The 23,700-nt window shown below is 37.1% G+C and overlaps 1 long non-coding RNA gene across 1 annotated transcript in view; it reads right to left on the bottom strand.

The window, feature by feature from the left end:
- The window catches only part of LOC137469898 (uncharacterized), a 35,268-nt gene extending 12,300 nt beyond the window's left edge, over positions 1–22,968 (bottom strand). Inside the window, exons 1-2 of the long non-coding RNA XR_010996769.1 lie at positions 22,875–22,968; positions 22,629–22,723 (exon numbers count right to left, since the gene is read on the bottom strand). This is a non-coding gene — a long non-coding RNA (uncharacterized lncRNA). The remainder of the gene's footprint in view (positions 1–22,628; positions 22,724–22,874) is intronic.
- Positions 22,969–23,700: the final 732 nt, after the last annotated feature.

Below are 23,700 nucleotides of genomic sequence, written 5' to 3'. Positions count from 1 at the left end.
AATGTTCCAAATAATTCAGTGTATGTGTGTATGTGTGTGAGTCTGTCTGCCTGTGTACAAGCTGGGTCAAGAAACATTTTCCCAGAGCCAAAAATATTGAGGTAACCAGTTGTGAATATCCAGCATTCTTAGAGGCTTCTGCTCTGTGACTGAAACAATATTAGGGTGATAGGTTGCTGTGTGATGCTGCTGTTCTGCTTTTTTTTTTTCTTTTTTCCCCCACAGGACTATTTGAACTTCCAAAGGTAGAACCAAAATAAAACAAAATTACAAATGTTGAGAATCAGCTTAACAGTCTGAGGGCAATGACCCTTCATGGCAGAGGACACTGGAGAAGAGTTTGTACCAATTACCCAGCTACTCTTCATCCAGCTGCTGATTTGGTTAACTAAGATAGGAGTGACTTCATATTTAGAGCAGGAATATGCAATGCAAAGTGGCTTCTCTAGAGCTGGCTATCATCATACTGTAATTGGCCAAACACTCAGGGAGGCCAAAATGGGCCATATTTGATAGCCCTTGGGTGTTGCGTAACAGGAATTGGAACCAGATGAAATACCTGCCTTGCAGAATCAGTCCATGAGCAATGCTTTCCCAGCTGTTCCAGAACTTACATAAGGAATAACAGTGATTAAGACTCCTACCTTTTCTGGGAAATTAATTATGAACAATGAATATGATCATTTGATCAAACTCATGAGATAGATCCTTGAATTTTGATGTGTTAAATTAATGCAGGACAAAGCTTTTACTTTATAAATATTTCACTGAGTAAATGCAAAACAATTCCAAATGTTTCTAGGAACTTTCTAATGTTTCAATAATTTTCTTGATGATGTCACAGTTCTTATTTATTTGTCATAATATTATATAATTTATGGTCACATTGGATTATATTTGGCAGCTATTTTCAGTGAAATTACATATTTTCTGATCATTAACAGATATGTTGATCTGCACACCTAGGGGAAAAAAGAAAAGCAATCAATTCATCCTAACAGTCTTTAGACAATTGAAAGTGAAAAGTTTAATCACTTGAGGCACAAAGAATCTCTCAACAGTCAGTGAAGATTTTCCCATTTCTAGACTTGGTCAGACAGACTTGTCATAGTATATTTACAGAGGCCACAAAATTATTAAACCTAATAAATGATGGAAGAATTAGACTCAGACTACTAATGAAACAGCTCTCATGTAAAATTCTGCTGTCTAGGAACATTTCTTTCCTCTCTGCAGAAAAGGAAGTAGATGAAAGGAGAAGGAAGGTTTTGAACTGAATGGTCTTTAGAGCTATCCACTGTTACCATGTAATGAAATTTTCAAGTGTTATGCTCAAAAGGTCTTCATCGTTTTAGGGATTTCAAATAAAACTTCAACTGCCATTTAAACTAATGCATTAAACAGACTTAAACACCACCTTTCTCCACAACAAAATGGATGGAAAGCAAAAGTAGTCTATTAATTATGATTCTGAGAAAAATCTCCTCCCAGACTCAGAATAAAAATATAGCCCTGAATTAGAAAGATGGAAAAAATTCTAAAAACGTTCTAGTTCATGATTATGTTCTTTTGCTATCCCTGCGGCTGCCAGATTATGAATGGGTAAAACAAACTGCAGCATGAAGCATACCCTTGCCTCACTCATTACAAACTCAGAAACTGCAGGGAATAATATGAGGAGAAAAAACTTGTCTCCTGTGCTTCAGTAAGAACAAGGAGAAGCCAAATTATCTACAGGTAGATCTCCATTAGTCCAGAGAGCCTGCTTCCCATTTGGTAAAAGGGTACTTCTTTTCTTCCTAATCCCATAAATCCTTCTTGATCAGCTAGCAGCATCCTTGGGCATTTAGCAAGGTACCTGAACACTAGCCATGGAGTTGCTCATGTGTTCCAAGCCAAGATCTTGCTGCAGCTCCTTGCTGCATCAAGCCCCCTATCACCTGGAATGTGGAGTTACTATTCCTGCTACCATACTGCTTCCATTCTTCCTTCAAAAATGAGAGGGAGAAACAAGTGGCTTCCTGTTGGATAAGTAACTGATCTATTCTGTCAGAAAGGCCATCCCAGACCTCACAGAGCCAGTCTGGGACATCCTGCAGACTTTCCTAGACACTATCCAAAATACATGGTGCCCTGCTTTTCAAATATCACACCATTTATCTGGTGCTTTCTGGAAACATTTCAGACAGACACAATATACCAAGATGATTGCTACAAAATAGAATATTCTTTATTCCTATCTAAATGAAAAATGATGGCAGCTCTTTCTTTGGAGTAAAATTAATGTTCACTAGCACAGCACATGCAGAAAGATCAAGTCATACTCAAATTATAAAGTGAATGCAAACACAATGGGAGTTTGCATGAGGGGGGAAAAGGAGGATGGAGGTGATATTTGGCCAAGGTTTATACAAGCCTCATCATCAGTGTTAGATGTGTATAATTACTGTATAATTACATGCATATATAATTTTTCACCCTTTTATATATTTTAATTGTCAAGGAAATTTTTGAGATTAATTTTGGGAATACTGAGCAAGAAGCATGATATAGGGCAGAAAAGAGAAACTTTAATGCATTATTAGTCTACTAGTTTATCATATTTGACTCTCATTTTTGTGTATTAAAAATCAATACATAAATGCTGGCAATAATTCAGCTAAAACATTAACAACTTTGCCTACTTAGGACACAATCAAATAAATAGGCTTAATTGCAGCTCTTGACATCAAACACTTCATGCAAGTAGGCTTAGAAAAAGCCCTTTTATTACTAACTGCAACCATTGTGCAGTTCATTTTGGGAGGAATTCACAAGCTATCCAGCCTGTGGACAAACAGTAAATGGGAAAAAAATGTTGTGAAAGTTCTGCAAACACTTTCCCCTAAGATGCAGTGGTTTTATTTCTTTGCGTAAGACATATATTGCAATTTTACCTTAAGTTATTTCTTACACAGGACAAGAATTATATTTCTGTTCTTTAAAAAAATCAAGCTGTTGTGTTTAATTCTTGTAAATAAGAAGTGAAAGAGTGGTGCAGAGTTTTCCCTGAGTTTAACTCAGGTGCGTAAGTGAAGGCCCTTGGTTTCCTTAAGCCTTTTATGTTGTCAATGGAGAAAGAGAGAAGCTCCCACCAGGGAGTGCTTCAGAGCAAGGATTAATTTTAGTGTTCTGAATTACTCCCTGGGAAAGACCCTTAGAAAAATACAGAGAAGGTCACTAAGGGTGGGCAATGCTTTCTCTACAGGGAATGAGTAAATAAGCTCTTCAATGCAGAGAGAACTAGTTAGGGCATGAATACAGCACAGGCCTATGGAAACATGAAGGGCACTGAAAGGGTGAACGGGGATCAATTTTTATTTGTCCTCTCTGCTTTATAAATTGGTGGCCATCACATAGCAGCTGGCAAGTTCAAAGTACAGATGAAAAGGCAATTCCTTATACAGCAGTTGCGGAGCAGTGAAACTCATTGCCATGAGGCACCAACACTGTGAGAATGTTATATATATCAAAAAGCAGGGTAAACAAGATGATGGTAGGGAATTACAGTGCAATTTGTGAGACACTGCTATTCCTATCTTAGGAAGTCCATAAATCAATCTACTAGAGAATAATCCAATCTACTTGGAGAATAAGCCAGGACTAAAAACCTAAACTTTCCTTTCTCCTTCCCTTGCTACCTATGCCTGGCCATTGCTAAAACTGAGCAGCAGGATGAAAAAACTTCTGGTCAAATTCAGCTTGACTGCCTTGTTCCTGCATCTTACACTATGTCCTTCACAAATTAGCTTCCTTGTATAAACAGGAGTATTAAATGCTGAAAGTAGACTTCAGGGTAAATCCTCTGCATGGAAACAGGTAAAACTCTTGAACATGTGAAGACAGAGAACAACTGCAATAAACTCTAGTGCTAAAAGTTAAACCCTGAAATATAAGGAGAATGCATTCAATCACACTTTCCTCATAGCAACCCCAGAGACAGACTGGTTTCCTCTTAGTGAGCTCTTTACTATTAGTGGGGAAGTATCTGACACCAGCTGTGTTTCAAACATCATCTCTTGGCTGAGTCAGCACACACACGTTGGTTGATCTCTTCTGGAAGAACTGGGAGAGAGGATGGGATTATTTATCCCATCAGTCTCAGTCCTGGCAAACACACAGATGGGAAGTATTTGCTCTCTGGAAATTATATCTCTTGAGCTTAAAGCTGAGATGCCTAGAGAATAAGGGGACAGTTTATGACTCTCAATTTTCCTGTATGGCTAGAAGCCAGGCTACGATCTGGATGTAAGTTTAACACTGTTTTTTCTCAGACAAACTTCAGCAGCCAGAATTTGTCAGAGTAAGAATAACAGTAAATAAAACATTTCGCATCTTTAGATTTAAAAGTAGATACAGGATGAAATTTTAAAAAGTGCATTTGCATATTTTTTATTTCCTGAAAGGATAATAATAACATATTTTATTTCTCCTGAGGCACTTAATTGGTAAAACAATCTCTGATGGTTGCTTTTTCTTAGCAAATAGGTCACTGGTTTAAGACACCCAGCAAGGCTGGATCACATCTTGAACTCTCTAATTGCTTTGGTACAGCTTTGACTCCTTAAGAGTCCATCGTGATTAATTTGAATTTAGGCACCTGTTTTCACAAATAACTACTGAGATCCATCTCCTGCTGTGGTAGAAGTTTGAGCTACTTACAAGTAAAAAACATTTCTCCTAATTTTTAGAGAAATGGCAGCAATGAGGATTTCTTGTCTTGTCAACCATGATGTTGTAGACTACAAATTAGCACAATAGGCATTTTTTCCATCTCAAAATTTAGGAATCTATGACAATTGTAAGTTTCAAGATTTATTTTGGGGCAAATGATTCCTGTAGTCAGAGGAGGAAAAACTCACCAACAAAATTATGGAAAGACAGGAATTCTGTTGGGTGAAATTTGGAAAAAAACTACTTTCAAGAAATTATGATGTAGTTCTTTCTATAATCACCTATGTTTCAAAAACATAAAATCTGACGCTAAAGAGACATTTACAAAACAGTTTATATTAATTTAAAATTGATGTCTAAGGTAGTTGAGATGATCTATTCCAGGAGTGCTTGTATTTTTGCACTGACTATGGGTGGAGCATAAGTAATTAAATTAGATGTAAAACTTGTGGGTGGCTGAAGTCAGGGGTGTTCCATTTCAATTTTCCTGTTGCATAGTTTCTTTTTTGGATTTCTTCAGCTGGCTGTGCATATCAGCAAAAGTGTCCCAAAGATTTCTTGATCTCAGAGCTAAAAAAAAGACGCTGGATGCTTCCATGGGCTTTTAGGCAAAAGCAAGTGAGTGGCAGATACTGAGGGCAGGGATAAGCAAGAATGGGCTTCTTGACAGTAAGAAAATACAGTAGTATAACATTCTGGAGAAACTATGACACTGTTTCCATAGGTAGCTGTGGATAGACAGTTCATCAAGGATGTTTAATTACCAGAAAATTTATTTTATCTCTTGGAGTAGCAGGGACTGGGACTGGACTCTTTCTGCTGTAGTGTATGTTTGGTTCTGCATCTCTGGAAAGTGTTAGGCTTTCCTTACCACAGTCCCTAGAAGGGAATAATCACCTGTGCCCATTAATGTGTAAATCCACAACTGTATTACTCTTAATTCACAATCAAGTTTCAGTGAGTACCTTGGGCATAGGGCCACAAGCCAGTTAACACCATGTGTGAATGGTGTGTGGGCACGACAATGGAATTATATCATGACATATCATCTAATTGGGACAAAATTCTACCAATTTTGACGAAGGTGGACAGGCCACCTATATTTATCCTGGAAAAGGAATATAAATAAATTATATGGGTTCTATAAATAACCCCTGTCAGGTAGGACATGTAACCACACTATCATTTAATGTGAGATCCTTGTTAAAATAAAAAGATGGTTTTCTCCACCTTCCAGTTTACTGGAGATTTAAAGAACAGTTTGAAAAATGTTGATGTCAAGAAACAAGCTGAGAGACCAAGCAATGCGTGTATGTCTGTGTGCTACATATATATATGTAGCATATGTATATGTGTGTATATATATATATATTATGACACACACTTGTTTCATGTCTTTCTGCATTAAGGAAAAGTGTTAGTGGCATTGGTATACAATATAAGCCCTTTCTGGGACTCTCAGTACTTACAAAAAATTAAATCCTATAAAATCTTTGTTTGGTCCAGTTCATTAATTACCAGAATGATGAACTTCAAGAAACAATTTAAACTTCTCTTTAATTACACAAAGTAAAAATGAAGTGGTTCTAGCTCTGAGCTAACCATGAACGAGGTTAATGTATGGCAAGCAATAATGTGAAGAAGGAACCAACAGTAGTACCACGTGGACTTTCTCCATGTAGCTCGCTCCTTGGAAGCCATATAATCTGTTTGGTATAACAGAAGTGTTTGTAATTAGAGTTAATGGAGCTAGTTGAGACCACAGGAGGGGGAAAGTAGCTTTGATCCCAGGTGGCCTCATAGCAAGAAGGCTCGCAGCAAGGGAGCACTCTGAATTGGAAAATATCAGAGGCATTTGCTGCAAAACCAAGAAGTCACTCCTGGAAAATGCCTAAGAATTTACAAGTAGAACTAATTTAGTTCCCCATCTCTATCACTTCAACTTTTTCTCCAGTCACAACATTTAAAATAAGGATGAGTTTTTTCCTGTGATCTGTTCTTTACTACGAATTCTAATTGATTCTTACAGTTTATACTGTTTTGGCCACATTGTCTTGATCAGGAAAGAAAAAGGTAGGACGAAAAAAAATCTACAAGATCATTCCAGAAAAGGAAGCATCATATTAATTTTTATTAGTCATGTCAAAGTACAACTTCATAATAGTTTAATTATTTACTGTCAGAGCTTTTGGGGTTTCCTATTGTCATTGTTACTGAGTGCCACTTTTGGAAAACCTGTGACATAATACTGTATTTCATGAAAACCATAGTGAGATTCCAACTGACTGAAAAATAACATTTAGAGACTCTCTATAGTGTGAAAATTCATTTGGGACAGAGTTTAGAACATTACTTAAGAGATTCAAAATTATTCATTACTTAAAGCCATTTGTGATTTATACCAATGAACTAAGCAATCACTTCAGATTAAGCAGATTATTTTCAGAATATATTTTTTCACCAAAAATATCCTTTGAACTGTACTTGCATTTACCTTTGTTTTCATCCTTCCATACTCAATAAATAGATTAATTTAAAAATCTATCCCAAATGTCTTGAGCAAAACCAAAAATAATCCAAAGAAAATACAAATTAAGGAAAAACATGAGAAAAGTGGGGAGGGACATTGTCTCTTGCTGATAACTAAGGTTGTAATGGGAACTGCTGAGAGGGAGTGCCATGCTGTTATTCCAAATAACAGAATCTAGGAAGACAATCTGTTTATCACTTCCAGCAGTTTGCTGCCATCATTACTTGAACATTAAAGAAAGAAAATTATGTTGAGATACTTCAGGGTGCCTCAGGCTCATAGGAGTTTTTTAAAATGAGAAGGTGACTTTAAGTCTGACATGAGGATATATGGGAGAAGAGCAGTAGCTATCATCTAGTCATACATCCCTGCATTTATGAAAAAGGAATGGGCTCGGTCTGGGATTTGATGAACTCTCAGGAGCTTTTAAGGAAAGGATCCACAACAGTCTTACAGAGGAGACAAAAAACATGTACAAGTGTCTTAGCAGAGCAAGGCTGATGTACTGTGGCTGAAGAAAGGCATAAGAATTGTAAAAAATCTCTTAGGATCTAGAGGTTTCAGATAAACCCATGTGTATAGACATTTACCAGTGGAAACCACCTTAGGTTTTATGCTAACCAGGAACAATCATATGAATGGCAAAGGCACTTTTGGTAGCAATTCAGCAGCACAAATGATAGCAGAATGGAGAGTCAATTTGTTGCATCAGAAGTTGCAGAATACATGGTCTGTGAAGACACAGCAAAAAATGATTATGCTGTGCCAAGAAAGGGCTTAATACATTTAGTAGAAACAGAAGTCAATTTTTTATTTAATCTAAAACACTGGTAAAAATTCCTAGTAAACAGACAAACCTTAGAATGCAGTAATAATGATAATTTTCTGAGAACATTTAAGCAGAATTTGGAGCCTTGGAGGTGTTCAGCATTTGAAGAGTGGATTATGTACAGACAAATAAAATGTTGGCTTTGGGAGGTAGAATGAAGGCACAGGGAATCTCCGTGCAATTAAATATAGAATCTTGAAAAAGCTTGTAAAATTTTTACACAGCCTGTTGTCAGTGTTCTCATGTTGATGACCTCAATATCCTTCATTAGCAATATTCATTTAAGTATAAATATTTCAGCTTTACATTGAGTGTCAGAAAGACAGAAGGAAAAAGACAACAAACAGGCTGACCTCAAATCTCTGCTAAATTCTTGAAGTTCTCCTCTGACATTTCATTACTTCTGTCACAGACATACAAAGAGATTTATGTGTCCATCCAGTCCTGTAACTGGATTTATTAAAGATGGTATTTCCGGCTTAATGGGAGTGACTGCCAGCTCCATCCATTCCCACACTAGAGCAGCATTTGGCAAAGATAAAAAGGAATTTATCAGTAAACTTTTTGTTTTGTTTTCTGTGCACCTTTCACTCCCCCATCCCTTATTTTTTCACCAAATATCAACACTGTCTATGGAAAACAGCCACTTCCTTTCTCTCTGATTAACATCAGCAGTGAAGGAAGGGGAGGAGGGGGATGGAAGGGAATAAAGAAAGAACCACCCAGCGCACTGGGAAAAACCTGAGAGTAATCAATTAATCTGTTTTCAATCTATGAGATGTGCTGTCTTGAACTCCATTATCTTTTACTTATATTAAAAAAAAATTAAAAATTGGATCTGACTGAACATGCTGGTAAAAAAGGGTGAGTCAAAAAAACAGTGGAAGTTTATCAATGACAAAAAAAATCCTCAGACCCATTAGACAAATTCCTGGGAAAACTGATATTTTCTAAACATTGTTTTGCCTGGTGTTCTGATTCCAGCATGTTCCATGTACTATGGCTTTGATTACAGATGAGCCATCTTTTCCTTGGCCCATGGCAAGTGCATTCCCAGCATTTAAAAAGGAAGGGATTTTACATGCCAAAATCATCTGTGATTTATTGCCTCGTGGGCTCATCTGGATTTAGTTTTGGAGTCTGGCACCAATTCATTAATTGCTTTGGTCAGTTAATTCCATTTCTCCGTTCTGAAGTTCCTCATCTGCAAAACCAGAGGAATGATGAACACCGAAAGCCCTGTGAGTGACTTACTGGAGCCCCTGTGAAAACAGTAGGGAGTTTAGCCATGGTCTGAGGGAGAAATGGCGTTACCCTGTAGGATCTTGCCAAATTCCCATCCTTTCCACTCCAAGTCATGGAATGTCATCAGGGAGGTAATGAGTGGGCTCTGACACAGTGAGGTGGAAACAATTTGCAGGTTCTTGCTTCTTTTGACTTTTTTCTAGAGCACAGAAAAGGGAATTCTACCATGTTACCACCTGTCTGTGATCTCCTGTTGAATAGTGCACCTGGCTTCACATAATCACTTTTTACTTGCTGACAATGCATATTTGCAGTGCCTGAGATTGAGTGGAGATGAGTCATAATGGTAAGAATAACTATTATTTTCCTAATACTTTAATAAAATTTTATAGGTGACTATAAGCTGGCCTGTAATTTAAAATAAATGCTGTTTACTTTTTTGTCATTTAATGTTCACTGCAAGTAAGCAGAGAAAAGGAAAAGAAGAATGAACAGGGACTGACTTTCTTCTATGGCTTACCAATAACCAAAAAAGTATTTCTCCAGATGAAGGCAAATTGATGCTAATTTGCTTTCCAAGGAAGATTTTCAGGCAGTGAATAAGGCAGGAGATGACTTTTCTTGCAGGAGAGAATTTATTAATATGTGCTTGACCAGAGCAGGAGCAGGTTTACGCTTTTACTAGATGTCCTTCTGGATTTCCTGGCTTTGGTCTCTCCCAGCATCAACCATTCTGTGAGGACATGAAAATTGTAGCAGAAATGAGAGTAGATTTCTCGAATCAGCTGAGAAAAAGCATTAGCATTTGTCCTTTATTGTCATCCCCTTTTTTTTTAAGATTTTTTTCAATATTTCCAATAGTCAGTACAAAAGCACATGGAAGATTTTCCCACTGGCTTGGAAAACAGAAGAATGTGATGGAAACCTTATCAGGAAAAAAAAAATCAACTGTACAGGCCCCAGAATTGTAAAACAGTGACACTAGGTTACAGATAGCCTTGGCTAAGGACAGATGGCTGATAGAAATGTATGTCTGATAGAAACAGAACTTGGGTAAGAATTTCTCTTACCCATGAAGCAGTGTTTATCCTTAAGTAACATTTCCTGTGATCACACTTTCAAGTATAAATATTATTTTGTATACTGATAGTGGGCAGAAGAAAAAATTTTATTCTGAAAGATAAGAAAACAAGCAAGTATAACTGGAGGAACTTTTGTCCTGGATTCAAAAAAATGTAGCAGATGCTTTCTCTCAGTTGCTCTTTATCAGAGAGAATATTACATACAGATGTATTTTGGAAAGTTTATTTTTCCTTAAATTAAAAATATAAAAGCTTCATGGGATAGAGAACACCTCTTTCAAAGCTTGACATGCCAATATTTTAGTAGTCATAGGGGACTTTTAACATATAAATTCTTTGTTAGGAAAGAAAAAAAAAATCCAACTTATGTATTCTTTGTCTGAAAATGTGCGGAAAAATTTAGAAGTTATTTTCCTAACTTTAAACATAGTGAGAATTTCTGTTGACAGCATGTGCCTGATTTCCTGACTGCTTGCTTCTACCCATCTTGGGTTCTTCCTGCTGGTACAACATGTCATTTTTCTCTCTGATGAATTCCTCTAAGGTTAAGATTATTTCCATAATCAGAATTTCCCCAGCCATGTCACCCCTTTCCATTACAGAACATTGCCTGGATGGCATTTGATGTTCCTGAACACTTGTCCATGACTTTGGTAGCAGAAGATCAGCAGAAGATGCCTGTGAGTGGGAAAAGCCATATGCATTCAGTGCAGTCCTGCTGCCAGTGTGGGACCAAGGAACAGGGAGTAGGGAAAGGAGCAGATGTGCCCTTGTTGACTGCACAGCACACACATAAGATGCCAGTGCTTCTGCAAAGCACCACATGTGTTGTTCCCTGCTTATCTCAGTCCTGCCTGGGCATGTCAGGTTTGCTGTACACATGCAATGGATGTGTGCACGTTCATTTCTGGCGTGTCTGAGGTGCCTGAGGTGCCAAGGCAATACATCTCAATTTAAAGTGACTGAACAGCAGGCACATTAACAGGTACATCAAAACACTGAAGGAAATGCCTGGCAGAGGCAGATGTAGGTTGTCCTCAACTTCTCATCTGCAACGTATCACTCCTCCACTGCAGAGTCGTCCCTCACCTCAGTCCTGTGGTTCTTGTGCTCTCTGTAGTGGTAGCACAGATCTGTTGTGTGCACACTTTGTTTCACATGCTGTTGCACACTTCTAATACACAGATATTTGGTGACTGGTTCTATTAATGCTTATAAAGCACAGATTTATATCAGATTTTATTTAGAGATGCTCTCCAGAGCCACAGAAAAGAATTGACCCTTTTTTGGACTTTCTGCATGAATGAAAGGAACTACATTTGCAATTATAACAAGGAAATGGCAATTTTTTAGTACAAGAAAAAAAAATTCCTTTGAAAACCATTTTAAAATGCACACTTCCTACCCAGAGTGTCCTCTTGGTCTCCTTCATGTGTGAAAACATCTGAGTAAAATAAATTAGTGTTCTTTAGTGAGTAGCTGTACCATCTCAAGGAAATAAATTAAACATGCTCCAAAAAAAAGAAATATCATTGTTAAATATGCATTATGTAGGACTTAAAATAACAAATATATGCTAAAATTATGTTTCGATTTGTCTGAAATATGATCTTTTTACTGAAAAGTAATCTAGTATTTTAATACGATAAGCTAGTGCTCAGTATTCCTTCTCAGTACGCCTTTTTTACTTCAAGGAGGTAAAACTGAATGTACTTATGACTAGTTCACCTCCCCCCTCATCCCCCAAAACATTCACAATACAATTCATTCAGTGAAAAGCCTTGAACTTTCTCTTTTTTTTTTTTAACACAAGGAAAGCAAAAAAAGCAAAGCATTGAATTCTCATCTCTCATCGCACACTAGGAGGTAAATCCTGCCTCAGTGTTGGCCAGCCTGCCCTGAACTTTGGTAGATAATTCTGGTAGTGGCACTCAGTACAGCCTCGTTTCCCTGCACAGAAAAATAAAGCTGCTGCTTTTTATGCAGCTTGGCAAACTTTATTGAGAGGGTACCAGGGGAGAACAAACCACAGTTTTTATTAGTTCCCACCTTACAGCAGCCCAGGCCCATTCAGAGCTCTGCTAAGTCAACTAGACGTCCTTTGATACCAAAGAGCTTTGAATCCAAGTGCCTGGAGAGAAATTATACGTTGAATAAGAAATAAATGGGGAGGGAGGATGAAAATAATTACTCCGTAAAAATGTGCTGCTTGTTCTATGACATTTTCAAGTGACTTTCTACAGAGGGAGAAGTGAGCTACTTGATTTGTGGTCATTGTTTTGGTCAGCCAAGGCTCTTGAACTGAGAAACTGCAGGAACTAACTTTCAGGGCACTGTGAACATTATAATTTTATTAATTGCTTTTACATGTGCTTCTTTTACATGTCTGCAAGCAAATGCAATTGAAAGTTGTGGTTTCTGTGGCATTTCTGAAAACAATTACTAACACCGATGACAAAACCTTAACAGAATATAGTGGGGAGGAGCAGCAGTTATACAGACAATAATTATTTTAGACTGATTTACACATTTCTGAAAATGTGTAAAAAATTATTATTACAAGTATACTTTGAATGAAATGTTAGTGTTTATTGGATGGATATTACACCCTTTAAAATATATACTATAAATGTTTTGATGTTGTAGAGAAAGGTAATAGACAGGAAATCACAGAGTTCTGCATAAAAAGTACTTTAAAATCTACAGAGAAACATATTTTCCATTGACTTTTATCTATGTGTTAAAGGCAGAAGATTTCTCAAAATACAACAAAGCCAATAACAAAACAGGAATTACTAGAGAATGTTGTGCTTAGAAAATATATGTCATGGTCATTAAAGATATCTCATGTTTATCATATATGGACATTTTATAAAAACATATTTGAATTGCTCTCCCATCCTCTCTCAGATGTTTACTCTGATTTTATGAGACTGACTGTGCTCTTTCATAGTCAGAAAACAATTAAGGAAAGTGTCTTTCTTTTCTGATCTCTTCTCTAGTGAGAATTGTGGATTAGTGAGGAGATACATGTTTTGGAAACAAAGCAGAAGATTGCCTAACAACAACATGCTTTCTTTAGAAAAATCTGTGCTTCCTGATTTGTCTGCATCACACATCAGAAAGGTTGTAAAATGAGCCTTTTTTCCCTGATTCTACAGTATTTCTTCTTTCTAACTACTGCATCATGGTCACTTCTCCAGACAGGGTGTCAACAATACACATTTTAGAGATTTATATTAATACATGAATACCTTTAATATTTGTGAAAAGCAGTTTCTGCACAGAAAATTAAAAGCAAGTCTGAATAAATATTCAAGCAAGACTTGAGATATTAATAGAAGACTAGAAGTGTCACTGACTTGAAACTCCGTAGGCATATGAATAAATTGTAACACGCAGAGACAGAAGAAATTACAGAAGAATTCCTTATGAACAGGGACTGTCTTGTTTGTGTAGCAGTCAGAATAGTTGAATATAATTTTTACTGGGATTTTTAAGTGCTTCAGCAACATTGGGGAGAATAATAAAAAGAATAACAAGAAGTATAATGTGGGCATACTAAATCCGACAGTACCATGCAGTGATATTCAGCAGTGTTCATTCTTCTTTCAAATGACAGTGCTTAGTAAATAAGGAAGCAATCTCTTCTACTGCAAACAGGAGAAATAAACTCTTCAAGAAGCTGAGAATAAGAATGTTATTATATCTTGGGGTATTTTAGCTAGTAAATAGTGAAAACATCCCTTATGTGCAGAGAGTGGTTATTCAGTGAAAGAGAGAGTATTTTAACAGCAGACTGCCATTTGCTATCCGATAAGGCGACTGTTGTCAGAGGGCATTGCCAGGCATTGCAGTCTCCCTCTACAGCCCCCTGCCTTGGTGGAGGGCAGGCACACAGCCAGTGTATCCCAAATCTTGGTCTGCCTGTCTTAAGCTGACAACATAAACAGAGCATGGCTGGAGAGCTTCACTAACTATATCTGCAAAATGGAACCACTTAGCAGTTCTTCATGTGGGGTCCCTCTTCACAAACAGTGTGACAGCCCTGTGTCCATGTGTGCATCCTTTCAGAGTGTATAGATTCTTGTATTTAGCCTCAGTGAAGACTTCACTATTGAGACTTTTTAATTAAGATTAACAAAACAAGTCAGAGGCCCTATTTTACATTACTGTGAGCAGTCCCTTATTCTGCTTTTCAGAATGGAATTTTACTTGTACCCACCCTGCCTCCCTCCATCCTGCTGCTTCTCCTCCTCCTCTGCCTCCCTGGCATTAAGAGATGAACCATTTTCTAGGGTTAAACCTAATTGAACTAAGAAAAAAAGAAGAAAAGGGGCGGGATCATTTTCTGCTGACTGTGCTTCATGGAACAGCTCACCAGTGTGGCCAGCTGGGAGCAGAGCTGGTGTGAGGGAAGGGCAGGCACACAGCCAAGGGCCTTGGTTTGGAGAGAATGCTGGTTTGGTCGCACAACCTGTCAACTCGTCTGTAAAGTGAAACCTCACCTTGGCTTGAATGAAGCTACTTGGTAAATTGTGCGGCTGTGTGGTGAGAGGAGGCAGAGCTCAACTTTCAGAAACAAAGAGATTCGCCTTTAAGGAAATTTCAAATACCTGCTATTTGGCACTGAAGAAATACAAACTCCTGTAGTTCTGAATTTTTCCAGGACTAAGGTTCAGTGACCTGTTTTAGTCTCAAGGATTTTTTGTATTCTAGAAAAGAAGTGTCACTCACTATTGCTAAGGCAGCTTTAGTGTTGTCTTTCTTCCATTAAGTGATATCACTCTTTGAAAAAAAGCAGATGTCTACAGTTCATAAATGCAATAAATCAAATTTTAAAAGCCACATTAATATTGAGCATTTTCTAGAAATTTCAAAGCAGTAATACAGAACAATGCTTGGTATTCTACGCTGGCAAATGAACAACGGGAAAGAGTTATCACTACTTGGATAACAAAAGACATGCTCTTATTCTGCATTTGTCCATATTCCTTACCTTGGCTTTTGCACCTTTTCTCTACTTTTGGGAACTGCTACTAATTAGGTTGTACAAGAGATTTAGTTGTTCGGAAGGAACCTTGCTTTGCATGGGTGAAAATGCAGGTAACTTCTAATGCATATCAGTGCAAAGACACAGACTTTTTCTGCACTATTCCCAAGGTTACTATTGATACCCTGAAATGTGATTGAGCAATAAGGCAAATAGTACCTTTAAATGAAGGTTGAAAGGAGTCAAAACATCTCTTTATGTTTTAGCAGGGAAACTACATTTAGTCCACATGAAACTTTTAGGACAGGAAATCACCATTTTGTCTCAAACTCTGTGCATTGGTCTTTTGATCTTAGTTTTATACTTTAGAACAAAATCAGAACTAAAGCTCTATGTGCTTCCAAACTCAACAATTCAAAATCTGGGTTTGCAATCCAGTTTTTTAGTGTGATTACTTAGATTCAAGCCACCTATTAAAGAAAATTTCAAACAGGTCAGCATGAGCCAAACCCTTAATCCTGTGCTTAGATTCAAGTTTTTTGTGTTTAAACTTGGTATTTTATTGGTATTATTATTTTTTAGTTTATACTTTTGCTTCTTTTCTTCCCCCTATTTATCACAAAGGATAAAATAATTTGATTTCTGCAAATGAGGGTTCATGCATCACTACTTCCCTTGTGTCTGTGCCTGTGCAACACACAGTATTTCAAAGCAGTTTCGTACCTGTAGCTTAAGCTGAACTGGAGGTAATCATAGCTTAGAGCTTTAGAGAAAATGGGGTGCACTTAACATAATATGTTAACAACAGACTTAATTTTGTTGTTTATTTTTTAAAAGAAATTATTGCATGGCCCCAAGAAGAACATTCCTCGAACTCTAGACAAATCACACTAGGAAAAACAACCCTTCCAAGAGCTATTATATTTTGGTATAATGAAAAATATTATGCTTATGCAGTTGCTGAATATAAATCTATTGTGCAGGATCATGGCAGAATGAAAAAAAATCTCAGCTCCACCTGAATTTAAACACTGCCAAACAGTACCTCACAACTAATTTATCCTGCGCTTCACTCACAACCGGTTAGCATCTCCTCGGTGCCTCATCACAGCACATGCCTCATTTGTATTTCCATCCACTTCACTGAGAAAGGCACATCTCACAGTTTGAGAAACAACACTGTGAAATAAGTGCACTCTTTAAATACACTTAGCTTAACTGTTTCCATTCTTCTTGGCCATAACAGAGTTCTCTGGCTTAGATTAATTTCCCCAGTTACATACAGTATCTTGCAATCAAGTGTTTTAACTTTTTTTGGCCTTAGAGTGAAATAAAAAATGACCTATATCCCCATTCCAAATGTGTGGGTGGTGCAGGAAAAAATATCTTTATTTTCACTGGGACATGCTTTGCTTGCCCCCGACCCCTTTCTAATCAGCTTGTAAATGACAGATCTACACATGCAGCTGTGGTATGTTCACTAAGCAAAGTCATGTTAGAAGCTGGCCTGGTGAGAGCTATAATGACCTGAGTGAATGGTCTAAAAGTGGTCTGAGCAAAATGTTTCTGCTTCCTTACTTTACAGTAATCTTCCTCTGTAAGGAAGAACCTTTCTGCAAAACTGTGGAGAAACTAAATCTAAAAAAAAAGTACTAGGGTGTTGAGGGACAGTATTAAAAGAAAACTTTAGCTGAAGAAAGCTGGTGTTGCCCTGTAACCCACATAAGCAGATAGATATCTTGTGGGAGGAACACTGAAGTCAATGTCTTGGAGTGGAATGCTGTGGGGGAACATGTCTCCAGCTATTGGTCACGGAGACTCAGAAAACTATCTTCACTATCCTTTGGAAGTTGCCTTGAATTAATAACTTGCAATAAGCCAAGCTGGGTTACTTTTTCAGGCTTGTCTGAGTGGTGACTGAGCAATGCAGTAGTGTGCTGGTTTCCTTTTGGGAGTATGCTGTGTGAACTGGGAAAAATGGCAGAGAGCCAGCTCCTCTAAAAAATGCTTGCTATCTGTAGTAACTTCCTTTTATAAAGGAGTGGAAGTTCTGATAGGAGTATCCTATAAACCAGTCTTTGCTTCAAAATATTTTATGTAGCTCATATTAAAGAGCCCTTAGGACACCTCACCTTGGCTTTAATGGAGATGGGAGATGAGATTTTTCTTTCTTCCAAGCAAGTTCTTCTAATTATTCAACTAGGATGTTCTGCTTCAACTTGTGCTCTTTAGTCCTGCCCTAATTACTTCAGAATTATTTTCTATGCAGTGTAGGAACTTGCAAATATCTTTATGTTCTGGTATCAAGCCAGAATATACTCTAATAGTTTGCACAGTCACCTGGAATATAAAAGATGCAAATTCTCAAATGCAGAGAGAATTTAACATGGATTTTTCAAATCCATGGGAAAATAACCTGACCACTAGATTCCTTTGTAAGCATATGAAGAAACAATATTGTGAATTGTTTCTTTCTGTCCTGGTTTAAAAAGAAAGTGCCATCACAGGAACATTTGCTTGGGATCCTATTCCTACAGATTCACATTTAATGTGTATTGACAGTATGTTCTGTGAAAAGGATTTCAACAACTGCATGAAGAATGACTCTGCTTTGCCAGTTAATGGAATCAAGATTTTATCTGAGAAATGTGCAGATCTGGGATAACTGGATTAAAACCATAATGAATTTTTGGAAAGCATCCTTGTATAATGCATTTTGGAAGGCCAAAGGAAAATGAAGATTGTCTAGAGACTTCCAATTCTCACTAAGTAACTAAATTAAATCACATAAGCATTCCTCCTTAACACCCATAATGAATTGTTACAAATTAGAGGTCATTTCACCTTTAAGATTGGCTGTGATTAAAAAACTGAAAACACAGCACTTAACCAATTTATGCATCCAGGGACTGTAGCTAAATATTCTTGGATATTTGTGCAATTTGGCTTATGCATTATTCAAAATGCATTACTTGGGGATTTGACTAGAAGAAAAAGAAAACTAGAAATAAGGATGGGTTATGGACAAAAATTCCAGATTATTAACTGGACAGTTACTAAGTGGCTAAATAATAATATTGGTTTTACATTAGGAGTGAAAGAAAAAATAAAATATATACAATAGCCAGTCTTAGTCTCGTTGGAATACAGTTTCTCTGAGAGCTGTTACCATATGTCTAGGCTGCCCTTGACACCTCTCTTTATTAGCACAAAAAACCCAATCTGGGAAGAAAAATAGGATTGTGTAATAAATTTGTAGATGAACAGAACATACCATAAATGCTGGAACTCATTTCCTGGACGTGAACATGTACACAGCATATGCAAATGTTACAGAAACCTAGCAGCCGTATTTGCAATTAGGATTCAACAGTACAATGAAGCACAACCTTGCCACCTTTGTCCCTTGCTTTCAGAAGTGGAAGTAACATTGACTAAATTGCCACTTTTTCCTTCATCTTGTTGAGTAAGAACTCTGAGAAGCATAAATGAGATCTTTTTCTCCATTTTTAATCCAATCCACACTGTCTTTGGAAACTTTATTTTTTCAATTTAAAGACAATAGTTTGAAACCACAGAAATAGATAGGAACAGTCTGAAGAAATGGGATCAGAGAATCACTGGCATCTCCATGCCCACACACACACACATACACACACACTGTTTGCTTGCTTGCTGCTTTTTTAAAAGGGGAGTCCCAGTAATAGCCAAAGTGTATTTTATGTGTGTCTTATGGGATGTTTTCTAGATGTGGCAGCCTGTAAGACGTCCACATTTTAAAAGAAGAATGGAGCATACAGTTAGAGCCATCTTGTTAGAGATGTGGAGAAATCACAGGTACAGACATCTGCCTGGCCTGGGTTTGTATGTCCATTGGGAAAAGGACCATAACTGGCTTCAGGGAAGAACACACATCTCATAACTGTGAACAAGCTGCAACACTGTTGCTAAGAATAAAATTAAAGTAAACTTCTGCCTGGAGGTGGGTAGAGAAAGGAGGCAAGGTAAATTCCATATATAAGAAGTCAAATGCATTCTGAAAAGAAAACAGGAAAAACAAATCACAAAAGGAAAAAGTTAGATTGCAAGGGGAGGCTAAATTGCTGAAGGGGCTCTTCAGAACCCATTCACAACGTAACTCTGAGCAAGCAGGGGCAGCCTCAGTCAGTTTATGTCAGGTAGGAGACAGGACATGATAGTGACCATGTGGATACTGCTAAAGTGGAGAAATCTTCAACTCAGAGAAGCAGACATATGCTTATGGTATGAAGGCACATATGGACAGTCTCTTGAAAGAAACTGAAGCATTTCTTAGCAGACAGGATCCCTGATGCATCCAGTCTGGCATCTTGCCTCTGGCAATAAATCATACTCAGCATTTCAGAAACAGCTTCCAAAATCCTATAGTATATCTGCCCATTTATGTAATGTGAAATATAAGTAAGCAAGAGGAAAATTCCTCTGTGGTCTTTTTGTCAATCATTCACTATGGATCATTAGATTTATTATTGCTCTTATCTTAGCATGAATAATCACTAATGTTGTTACTGGCAATAAAATTATTCCACAGTTGAAAAAAATCAAGTTATTGCAGTTAAAGCTGACCAGGTGACGCCTACAGTCCAATATTTCTTTTTTTTTTTTTTTTTTTTTTGACTCTATTTGTATCTGATATAAAAAGAAACATGCTTGTATAATTAAAAAAAATGACAGCTATGGAAAAGTCACTAAAAAAAGAATTGCTTTTATCTCAGGTTATAGTTTAGTTAATGTGAGCCCAAGTGTTGTATGCTGCAGCTCCACAGGCAAAAAGAAAAATTTGATCAAATATCACTTATTTTCATCTGTATAATGATGCAGGTAAAAAAAGTGCTGGATCAACTTTCTATATCATTCATAACTATCATACATTAATCATTTTGAGTTAAGAGTTTTAGCTGATCCACTGTTATACATATCACAAAGCAGAAAAACTACAGGGAAGGTAACAAATTCCAAGGCCAAAATAAAGTCTAAAATTGCTCTAGAAGAGCCTCTTTTTAATTCTCACACAAACAAAAACTCCTACTGCAAATAGATACATTATCTGTAAATAAAATATACAATAATTACCACTCTGTAGTGACAAAGTTCCTCTTTTGTGTTGCTGTTCCTGAGGGAAAATTCCTGATTTGTTTTCCTACATCTGATGCAAAAGACAGACACCACTCTTTCTAATTTAGTTACATTTCCAGTGGGAAAAGAGCCCATTCACTAATTCTATTGCACCAGTATGCTACATATGTAACATCCGTATCACAGACACAGTAATCCACATGGCAAACCAAGTCAATACAGCCAAAATGTCTTCAGAAATTCATGGAACTACTGAAAAGACATTGTATTGTGGAAAACACTATATAATGCACAGTACTGTGTATTTATTCTTTGCAGTTAAGGTGGGTAATTAGCAATTCCCTAGTCAAATAGAAAATTCAAGTTTTCAATAAAAATACCTGAGGAATTTCATGTAAGACAACAATAAAAACTTAGTTTTTTGCCCTTTTTCTTGTCCCACTCCTATGTAGTGTAGACTGATTTTAAATGAAAATGAAAAATACCTCAAAACCTGTACTTATTAAGTTGTGTATTGAAAATAAGGGTGTCAGCATTTTCTACCTTAATCTGCTTGTTACCCTGTCAAGTTTCAACACACTTAGTGACCTTATTTTCTTTTTCCCTTACTGCTAAAATTAAATATTGATTTGTCTTTCAAATATTATTCCAATCCAAAATTTTATTTTCAATTATATATTTTATTTAGTCCCAGAATTGCCTAATTGTGCAAATAAAACACCATGCTTCAAGTCAGTTTTTCCCACATGTGAAACAGGAAATTTCTTGCAACAAAAATCACATAGTTGTACTTTAAGGTGCACATATTTTGTTTTATTTGTTACTGACTACCTGGAAAAAATACTTAAATATAGAATATTGGAAATTGTGTGAATGAAGTTGCAGAAAAGGATGTTACTGCACCAGATCAAACAGACACAAGTCTTTAATAGCCTTCCATCGATTTACTGGTAGATGAATCAAATCCCTTTACAGATTAATCCCATTTTGCATTTTTTGTAAAGAAGTTATCTTCTGTCTTTACACATATTTATAACCCTTGTTTGGTACACTTCTGTCAGCAATATTTTATGTTGGCAAGGTGGCAGAAAGATGTGACAGATATAAAAGGAAGAAAAGCAAAAACAAAAATTTGTAAAAATCCACATTGCCTTTATTTATATTTTTAGAGTGACTTGGAATATGGATCTGAACTGCTCATGCATATTTTGTGATCTCAAAATAGTTAAGAAACCTAGAACAAATAGGAATGTTTGATTAGCAGGGACTTATTAATATTTCATTAATATTTTGATAACTGGGATGAAATAAAATTCCTTGTCCAGAATAACCAATCAGTGGGAGTTGATTCTGCAGACTCCAGAATATCCACCCTGTCTATCAAGCAGATATTTGTACCTGTATTCTGTTCCAATTTTACAGCAACAGGTATGGCCAGTTTATGGCAGGACATGAGGGATTATGAAGTTTGACAACAAACTTCTAGAAGATTAAATATAAAGGAGAGGACACAGAAACTGAAAATGATTGTGTAGATTTAATATTGAAGAGCAACATGCAATCAGAACATGTTGTTCAAATTCAGCATTAGGGTGAGGCATTTTACATTCTTAGCAAAGGGTCTGGGAGGAGGAACTTTTTTCAGAATAAAAGTATGACAGTTAACTATTCTCTCTGCTAGGCTTCTTCTGCTTAAAAAAAAAAAATATAAATGTCCTGGAGATTTTAGTTTGGGAAGATTTTCCATATGATTTAGGAGCTGAAGAACTCAATACAAGTTGTGGTGAATTGGATTCTTCAATCTGTAAATGCCACTACCTGTGACCATGCCTCACTCCCTTAGTTCTCAGTGCAGTGGACTATGATATTTTGTTGCATAGCCTGATATGGTATTTAATTTCATAACCTGCAATGTGCATTTTTACTTCATGCATCCAGCAAATTGCCCTGAACAACATGGAATGTGTGGCCTGATCTCTCATACTGCAAGATTGCCTAGCAAGGTAAATGAAAGATGAACAGTTTGGGAAAAACTAGGTAGTGCCACTTCACTGCCCTGATCATAACAGGGAAAAAGGTTTGTAATTTACTACTCTTTTTTTCCAGTCTCTGAACACATACCTTTATGTTCAGCAGTCCCCAAAGTTCACTGAAGCAGTGGTGCTTGTGCTGATTTCATTTCATTTCATTCCTTCTGCAAGATTACCTTAGAACATCTGGTAAAAATTAGACAAACAGATTAGTTACAGTTCTGTTTTCAGTTAATTATTTGAAGCCTCTACCCTCACTTGTCTATTGCAGAGGAAAGGAATAAGTTTCTGACAGGAATAGAGGGTCTAGCTAGGGATTGTGCAGCCAGTGTCAAACCTAATAAGTATTCAAGGACTCCAGGTCCATAATTTAGGATGAGTGTAGTATTGTTGCTGCACCTCAGCTGAGAGCACTGCTTGTCCCATAAAAAAAGAAGCTCTCTAATCCGAAGAAATGTGTAACACACTTGCAGTTTTAATGGAAATGGAATTAGCCTGACCACAACTACATTTCCTCTGTATTATACTATACAAAATTATTTGATGGTCTACAAAGACAGCAGTGGACTACTTAAAACACTCAGGCATGAATAGCTTCCTGGTATTTAACTCATCAGTGCTGAAATTTTTCCACTTAGTATGAGACAGCTGATAGCTACAGTAGAATTGCTTTAGCAGAGCAAATAGAAAAGTAAACATGCTATTTTCTTTGACACCTGGCAGCCATCAGGCTGTACCCAACAGGGATGTGCAGACATTACTGTCATTGTGTCTAATGAACAATAAGAAACATGAGGCAAAATCTGTGACCAGGGCTGCCACCTGCATGGTCTTTTCACACTTCTGAGACTGTGCTGCACCTGAATTCATGTAAGGAATGGACACCTTTGCTTTTTGGCAGTTAATAAAAATTAATATCAAGAGTGGCAAGAAAACTTTAAGCATCCAGCCTGCCTGGAAGTCAGGTGTTTTGAATGAGGATACAACATTGATGGTGAGTGAAAGTGTTACCTCGAGCAAAGCCTCTTGTCACTCCCTTTGCTGCAGACTTTAAGGTAGGAGCTGTCAGGAGTTCTTGGTGCACACAGAGGGCAGCCTGTCTTTCAGGAGAGACTGCTCCCTCAAAGTACTGTGGGCAGCACTTTCTGCCCCAATAACTTTTA

The sequence above is a fragment of the Anomalospiza imberbis genome, chromosome 3 (genome assembly GCF_031753505.1).
Source record: "Anomalospiza imberbis isolate Cuckoo-Finch-1a 21T00152 chromosome 3, ASM3175350v1, whole genome shotgun sequence".
Lineage (NCBI taxonomy): Eukaryota > Metazoa > Chordata > Aves > Passeriformes > Viduidae > Anomalospiza > Anomalospiza imberbis.
This window is presented reverse-complemented; position numbering and strand designations above follow the sequence as displayed.